General features: G+C 37.8%; 1 non-coding gene across 1 annotated transcript; it reads right to left on the bottom strand.

The window, feature by feature from the left end:
• Positions 1-723: 723 nt before the first annotated feature.
• LOC145780404 (U6 spliceosomal RNA) lies at positions 724-830 on the bottom strand. Its single transcript, XR_014290635.1, has one exon. It is a non-coding gene; the product is annotated as a U6 spliceosomal RNA (small nuclear RNA).
• Positions 831-9,008: the final 8,178 nt, after the last annotated feature.

Raw genomic sequence — 9,008 nt, 5'->3', positions numbered from 1 at the left:
CAAATAGAGCTTCGGTAGAGACTTTGTCTTGTTGAACCACAAGCATACGAAGCCGAGCAACGTTATCAAGTTTAACATATTCAAGTTTATTATATAGTAGAATCCGCCTATAATGACACCTGAAGGGACCGCGGAAAAAGCGTCACTATGAGCGAAGTGTCACTATACTGGCCGCCCGCGGGCCGCATGCGGCCCGCCACACTGTATCGCTGCGGCCCGCGGAAGGTATCAGTGTACAAGTACTAAGTAGGCTATAACCAAAAATACTTTTCTTGAGGAGTTAAAGAGCACGAAGGAAAAAAATACTTTCCGGGAAGCATATTTTCGCTTTGCATAGCCTACGATTCCACCGACCGACCAATCAGATTATAGTTGTAGGTGGGGGTTGCTTAAAGTTATTCCAAAGCGATGTCAAGCCACACTGTCCGAGTGGTTGATTAAAGCGTCTGTTTTCAAATTTTGAAATTGTCTGTGAGCATAGGGTGCTTATTTTAAGTTTGCAAATGTCATGTAAACACTATAGCGTGCGTTTCACCGTCATTGCGTTTCACGAGCAGGGTTCTCTTTATGCAAGTTTTTGTTGGAAAAATAGGCTGGTGTGCCAACTCAATTTATAATAAACTGGCAAAATATTATATATAAATTTAAAGACTTTTTCTGATTGTAGGCTATTATGAAAAGATTTAGCTTAGGACTGAAAAAGTTTTTTTTTTAATTTTTTTAAGAAATATGGAACGCATCACGATTTTGCGTGTCATCCTTGCGCAGGGACCATGCTAATCTTCTTTGTATCGTTCTAATTTTAGTAGATGTACTGCCGAAGCAAGTACTGCAAAATGTTGTTAATCAACAAATTCTTGCCACGCTGATAAGCACCGCAAGTGACAGTTGTCTATAATAAAAGAAAGACGGTTTTATAGACTCTCACAAAAAGGAAGAAAAACCAAATCATTGCTTTTTTAGAGGGAAGTGCAGTTGTTGAAAATCGGAAGGGTAGGCCTACTGGACACTCGTTGGGTAGCCTTGAGTTTCCGCACAGTTAGTGCCGTCTGGAATGATTTCCCAGCACTTTTCGAATTTTTCAAAAAGGGGGCTATTAGCGACACAAGAGATTCTCGGGAACGTGCGAAATATCAAGGACTCGTGTCGAAGATAACATCCACAGATTTCTTGTTGGACTTGGCTTTGATGTACGAATACTCGCAAGAATTATCCGAAATAGCCTAAACCTTAAACTGTAAAACAGAGCATGTAGGCTACTATTTGAGATACAGATAACAAAATTAATAATCTTGCAAAATTATTTGAAACACTAAAGAACAAACCCGGTCGACATTATGGCATTGCTAAGGATGCTGAAGAAAACTTAGAGTTCAAAGGTGTAAAATTACATGTAAACAATTGCAGAAATAGCCCGCTAATCAATCTCCACATCTTCTCCACTGTAAATCAAAAAGTGTAGTTTTAACCCCTTCTAGGGGTGGTTTAAAAATTCCACTTCTATTTTTTCATTCCCACCCCATAGCCTATTGGGAAAGATGGTCATTTCCACCCTACCAAAGGGTGGTATTTTCCACCCAACAGAGAAGGGTGTATAATTACTTAGGAAATTCCAGGGATGCCTAAACAAACCGGGATGCGAAACTAACGGATTATCTGCTTTGATCGTAACAACAGTAGGGCTATCTTCATGTCGTGGAGTGCGCACGTCGCGGTGACATGTGATTTTGTCAACAGTAAGCAGATGCTAGACAGCAGCTCACGTTTCGTTGTTCCTATTCACTGCTGCACTGGAAGATCACAAGAATAAATTAAAAGCTACAGCAGATTAGGTAGAACAAGCTAGTTAGTAGTCTACTTGACTAGCACAAATTCAATACCGAAGCAGGTAGTGGGCTGGTAAGACTCTGTACTGGTAAGACTACTCATTGCAGTTTTAGGAACTGTAACTTGGCCAAATCCAAAATGATGTCAGTTGCTAATCAGCGCTCTGCATATAGCAGCAGTGAAAAATGTTGCACACGAGTCTTCCCATTATTGTGCTATGCTACGCCATAACTGCGTAAACGCAAATTGTAATTTTGAACTAATTTTGGAGATAGTTTGTAACTATTTTGCCAAAAACGAACTCAAACGGCTCTACGCACCAAAACATGAAGCACCAGCAATGATGGCTAGAAAGCTTCGAAAAGGTACGAGTGCCTGCTCCAACAAAACTGCCGCTTAAACCTCTAGGTTTTCGTAATCGATTTGTTATTATGTGTTTTTAATTTTCTAAGAAGTGATTTTTCATCCTTATTTGACTTTTGAATTATTGTGTTTGTAATAGTTTGATGGTGTAAAAGAAAAGGTAGTCAACCAATATTGCTTCCAGTCTATGTAATGCCAGTATTAGTGTTTCTACAGTAGAACGTTTTAAACAGAAACTGCAGAAAGTTCTGCATCAGATATACGCTTAAAAACAGCTGCATCGCCGTTTGGCGTTAGCCCTACTGTTGTTAAGCGGTCAAACGGAGTTTCGCATCCCGGTTTGTTTAGGTATCCCTGGGAAATTCCATACAAGATCGCTTGTTGAATTCAACAGACTTGTCATTTATTAACAGCTGAAAAATACTTGATTCAACTATTTGGCCAGAGGACACAGTAATGACACACGGAGAAAACGAAATCATTGAAGTGGCAAAGAGATTGAGCTTAGATGAACGTGAAGCTGCTGTGAGAGGACTTCGTGAATATAGAACTACAAAAAGAAGATCCCAGAGTCTTCAAAATTGATAACGTCGCTATAATCCCTTCCAATTTCATCGAGCGAGTGTGAGCGCGGACTTTCACAAATGAACCTCATACTGACATCTGGCCGTGCTTCTCTATGCACTGTAAGTGTTTCAAGTTTACTCTTTCTACGAATGATCCGTCTTCCACTGAGAAATTTTTAACCAGCGAAGTATGTTGGATCCTGATTACGCCATGGACGTAACCCGGCAATTGAGACCCGAAGTCGCCAGAGGTTTTATGATTTTGAAACGACAAGTGTCTTAAAAATTGTAGGCTATAACTTGAAAAATCAAAAGTGGAAAAAACTAAAAACATTTTTTTTTTTTCTAGGCTATAACTTGAATTTTTTGTATTACTGTTTCACTAAAATATGAATATTTGCATTGAATAACGCTATACCATCTACAAACCATGATACTTACTTTAGCATCGCTTTAAGTACATCAAGTGTGTTGTTTCAAAGTCTTATAAAGACATACTTCTGAATTTCTTCTACGGCACCTAGCGCATTTGGAAAGCAAAAAACTAGCGCTCCGGAAGCTAATCTTCTGGAAATCCACCACTGGGAATATCCATTGCTATCGCAAAAGGCAACTAAAATTTTATTGCCTTTTGCCACGACCTACATGTGTGAGTCAGCATTTTCAGCTCTTACCAACATGAAGACAATATACAGGTCTAGACTTTCCATGGACCCTGACTTACGAGTTTGCCCTTCACAAATAACTCCCAGAATTGATGACTTATGCAATAAGAAGCAATCCCATCCGTACCATTGATGTTGCCAGTTTTTTAAATAAACAAAATTCGGTTTTATTCATTTTTACCTTTGTATTGGAATTGGGGGTCCGCGAATAAACAGATCCACAAATAGTGGTCCGTGGCCCAAAAAAGTTTGGGAAACCCTGCCGTAGGCACAGGCCTAATATTTCTTACAGTATTGACAGGTGTGGAATGGCCGAGTCATCGACATAGATCTGACCCACTGGTGGATATCGTGTTTGGCAATTAGTTGATGTGGATGTTAAACAAAAGGAGAGCCAAGACAGAGCCTGATGAATGCCATTTTTAAGGCGCCAAAATCTTAAAAGTGGTTGTGACGCCTTCACTCACGACCTACAATTCATCGCTTAATTTAGCTATTCAAAATGACTGCGAGTAAGAAAAGCAAGGTTGGTTAAGTTTAAAAAAAATCGCTTACTTTCATACTGAGTAATGCGAAAAAAAACTTGTTTATGACATTATGAAAATGTGTGTATTCTGGCTAATTTATTAAAATAGACGGAAAGAAAAACAATTCACTCGCCAAAAAAATTTGACAAAAATCTTTCCAATTAAACAATAGCTTACGTTTCTTATGACTTGCGAGTGCAGTTGGACAAGCCATACAAAAAACGGTCCAATTCCCAAAACATTAAGCAAAGAACTTGAATAGGCCCATCTAATCCATTACGGTAACATATAACTTACTCTATAAAAATTGCTTGAAAATTAATTTTCAAATTTTGTAAGTTAACGCGCAAAGCCGTTGAGAGGCTGATTTCGGCCTGGTAGGGGAAGGACGGGACCTACAACACAATTTAAAAAAATAAAAAATATGTTTGGTTTGGTGTTTACGATTCGTCTCAAGTGTTTGTGCATTCATCTACCTTGTCTTTATTCTTAAACGGATTTTTAGCACGTTTCGACGGAAGCGCCTAAAGCAAAAAATGTAGGCTCCTCCAAAGTGGTTTATAGAATTGGCAAGTGCAGGTCCTGTTATTATATGTGGAGGGTTTTGTAAGCCGCTTAAAATGTTATGTAGCCTACCGGTAGTATTTTCGATTTTTCCTTTCTTTTTTGTTTCATATTGTGTTGTTGTCATGCTATGAGTTATAGGCTATGGCAAAAGAAATGTCAAACAATGAATGTATAGCCCTACGCTTATCGGAAAATCTTTCTGTTAAGAACACGGAAGCATCAATGATGATTTTTTTATCAGCACAAATGAACAAGAAATTAGTCCATGCCAAAGTTTGATTCGCAATCAGCAAATTGGACAAACATGGCTCTACCTTATCACTACAAGCTTGTTCATTCAAAATTGTACAAAGACAAGTTTACAGATATCGCTTAATTCCTTTGGATCGTGCTGTTGATCCAGAAGCAGAATGGTTTGCAGTTTACTCCACAGGGAGGTTCACAGGTTACGCACTCCATGATCGTTCTACTTTTTGATCCCAGCATAAAACCTTTACTTTTAGACTAACCAAAGCCAAAAATAATGCTAATTTATTAGTCGTGTTTTCAGCGGTGAAAACGAGAACACGGTCATAGATTTAAAAAGAAAAGTATAAATGGCAAAAAAAAAACGAGTGCGGTTTACGAAGACGAGAGAATAAATAGAGAGACTCAAAGTCGTCTTTTTATTCTTTCATGCTTGTAGCCACACCACACTCTTTTCTCCTTGTTGCTTATGTTTTTCTTTTTGAAATCTTTTACCTTTCAGGGTAGGGTGCATTCTTAGCGATGTATAAAGCAGAGCTGTGGAGTCGGGTAAAAATATACTACTCTGACTCGACACATTAAAATCCCTCCGACTCCGATTCCCCGACTCCAACACCGCAGCCCTGACAGAACTGTGGAATCGAGCGAAACATACACGACTCTGACTCCTCGGTTTACTGTAGGCCTATAACTGGCCGACTCCAACTCCACACACGCCCAAGTCCTTCCGACTCTACAGGTCGTCATGATGGGTGCGTTAAATAAAAAGATCAACCGGTGCTTTTTTTTATGAAAAATGCTATTTTTGATTTTTTCAGATGCACACCGCTGCTTATTTGGTAAATCAGGGGATTTAATGAGCGCACTATGCTACTTATGTGACTATATGTCCTCGGGTAAATATTTCCCAAAACTAAAAACTGCAACAATCTATTGCTGCATAAAGCCATCTATTTATGTAAGAGCAGCAATCGCCAACTGTATGAGTCACGTTCTTGATGCAATGTCTACAGTTTGTAGATCTAATTTCTTTTCAAGGTGAAATTTAAAAAAAGCTAAGTGGCTTAAACAGGGCCCGATTTAGCTAATGGGTGGCCCATGTGCAAAAAAATTTTTCGCGCCCGTGGCGCGAAAGACCACCTCTACCTCTCCAGTAGCATTAATCCAGCACTGCACAGCATTTTGCAGAAACTTCAAAGGCTGAAAGAAAAAATAATAATAACACAAAATCACATTTTTTCCACGTAGGGGGGCCATTTAAAAGTCGGGAGGCCCGGTGCACCTGCACCCTCTTCCCCCCCCCTAAATCCGGGCCTGGGCTTAAATTTGTAAGCAGTAGGCTACCATTAGTTTACGCTGATAAGGTATTTTTGTCTCTTCTTGGCTTGTTCATGGTTGACAAGTTCATATGAGATCATTTTAGAATAACTTTTACAGATTTTGCAAATTTTTGACTAGGTTTGACTGAAAAGCATTGATTTATTTTTGAGCAATGTGATTATAAATAGTATTTTGTCTGAAAATGTAAAAAAGATCTAGCAATAGCCTAGTTTTGCATAACACACTCGACCTTACTGTCAGAATCAAGATGGCGTTAGTTGCACTCACCGGTGCGTTGCGCTCTTGATTTCTTAGATTAAAACTGCAGACATAACTGTAATGAAAGGATAACACAAACAAGCAAATTTCTACAGTAGATTTTGTTCATGTGACTAACCTGTATTAGGCCGCCCACAGTAGATCACAATTTTTTGTCATTTATTTCGTACCTGCAGAAGTTGAGCAACGATAAAAAGAATGTAGCCTATTCAGATGACTCACGGTTATCAAAATTTGTTCAGTTCAGAACGAACGCAAAGATAACATCTGAGATAGAATAACAACTGTATAAAATTAAACCTTTGACGTTCGTTCAAAATTCGCCTTCAATTACAACGAAAACCTTCGTCCATATACAGTAGTTATTTATAGCTGGTAAGAACCCAATAGGCGTAAAATTTATCTTTATCACCTAAAAACGACAATTACATGGTTCTGTGATCTGCTCGGATAAACTGTTGTCAGAACATCGCTTCGGCACAGTTGTGAAACAGCACTTGTAATTGGTAATTAAGAAGTTTAACACGCGGTTAATTACATTCTGGCTGTATAATTAGCAGAGTAAAGATAGCAGAAATAGCAGTTAAGTAACCGGTAGGGGAGAAAATAATAGACTAGTAGAGACATTTTTCAGGTGTTTTATTCATATTTAACGTAGTCACGCTCCTTTTTCGCATAGCCACTTTGATTGACTGCTCTTTTAAGTGCTGCTTTTCGAGCCCCAACAATGAGTACAGTATTCTTCTTTTATTGTTTTTTTTTTATCTTTTTCATTTAAAAAATAAAATAAAAAAAGAGTTTTTAAGGACCACCCTACTCTGTATACTCGGGTGTGTTTTTACACATGTTTCTGCAAAAACATAGGAGGTGCAAAGAGTAGCCTATTGTTGTCTCGTAGCAGGGGTTGCTTAATAAAGTAATTTGTGTGGCAGTGGAATAAATTAAGATATAATGTTCATATGTAATGTAAGTGGTAAAGTAAAGCTACGTAAAGTCGGTTGGCACTGAGGTTCTATCATTTCCTTTTTTCTTAGCATTAGTCTATTGTCAAACAGCAGCCTGCCTACAAGTTTACCTGGTCATAAAAAACTTTGATGGTTTCATCATCCAGTAACCCACAGTAGAAAAAATACTTCGTCATGCTTGTATTATGCGTCACTCCACGAAGGTAAAATGACTAAGGGCAAAATTGGTTTGCTTGAGAGTCATTTTCAATCAAAATATACAGTGTGTTGGCTCGTTATGCTCGCCCCTCATGCGGTGTCATGATCGTCTTTGCAAACTGTCCACTGATAAGCTTTAACATCTTGCGTTTATTCACGATGTACGCCTATGTGAAGACAAACAGCCACATAATAAAAACAGACTTTAAAATGTAAGACACCAGAAAAGTATTGTAGGCTATATTATATCGAGACAAAAATACTTAGGTCACCTGCAAAATAATGTAGGCCTAAAGGCAATTAATTTTGGGAACAAATGCTAACGCAAAAGCTACCTTCGCTGCAAAAAGCAGTAGGCCTGGCCTCCAACCTACTTTATGTTTTGACCGGATATATAAAAAACAATGAATTACAATAGATAAGTTATAAAGAAAATTTGTCCCAAAAGAAAAGGAAAATGAACAAAGTCTCATGTAGGTAGGCTAAGTAATAATGCTGTAGCCTAAGTAGGCTAAAGTCTAAAGGCAATAGACAAATTGAAGCACACTATAAATTAGGCCTACTATATTTTTCCACGACGTATTTAGTATAGTAGGCTATACACAAATCTTTAACACTGTTTCCGATTAAAAATAATTACTTATCGTATCACAGCTGACCAAACTACACATAAGTCAGAAGGAGAATAAATAGCTTTAAAGAGAATGTAACAAGATAAATGAACTTGAGCAATCATGCTATCTGTTAGGCAGACAAACTCGAACTAAGTTTTTTTTGTTTGTACAACTGCTGTTTGTTTGCATGGCCAATGGTTTAAACAGTATTGAGAACAGAATCGTTTTGTTTATGAACTGGCGTATTTTCTTTACGGTTCTCACTTCCGACTGGTTAAAATATAGGCTATTGACCAAAGCGTATCGTGAAGATAGTTACAACAAAAAATAATTTTTACTAAGGCAAAAAAAATTCCAATCTTGAGATAAAATCTGTTTATAGTGTGGTGATCGTTCTCTGTTATTTTTTATCAGGTTTTGTAAGACCTGTTTTTACTGTTTGGCGTATCATATAAAATCTTAACGAGGGTCAGAGGCAAAAATGGCATAAACGTGCACAAATTGCCATGCAAAATATTGTACCGTGATAGAACAGACGATGATTAGAATATGATACTGCAGCCAACGTTCGGTTTTGCGTTTTTTTTTTATGATTTCTTGGAGAACGGCATCATAGCAAAAAAGGAAGCAAATGAAAAGAAAATTAGTCTGCTGCACATTTTATAAGTGTTAAAGCCCCTGCTAGTGTAAGTTCATTTCTCGAGCGCAGACTTGGGTGATGGGTTGAACTTTCAGATAAGTTGTTTGCTAACAAGGTTTTGTATAGCAAGTCTATTCTATCAAATTAAAAGCGTTACAGGTTAAATCTAATTTAGCGTTAACAATTATTTTAAGTATGCAAATATAAAATGAAAATTAATACATTCATTTA

This window comes from Aplidium turbinatum, chromosome 11 (genome assembly GCF_918807975.1).
Source record: "Aplidium turbinatum chromosome 11, kaAplTurb1.1, whole genome shotgun sequence".
NCBI classification, from domain to species: domain Eukaryota; kingdom Metazoa; phylum Chordata; class Ascidiacea; order Aplousobranchia; family Polyclinidae; genus Aplidium; species Aplidium turbinatum.
The sequence above is the reverse complement of the archived record's forward strand: the minus strand, read 5'-3'. Positions and strand labels throughout refer to the sequence as shown.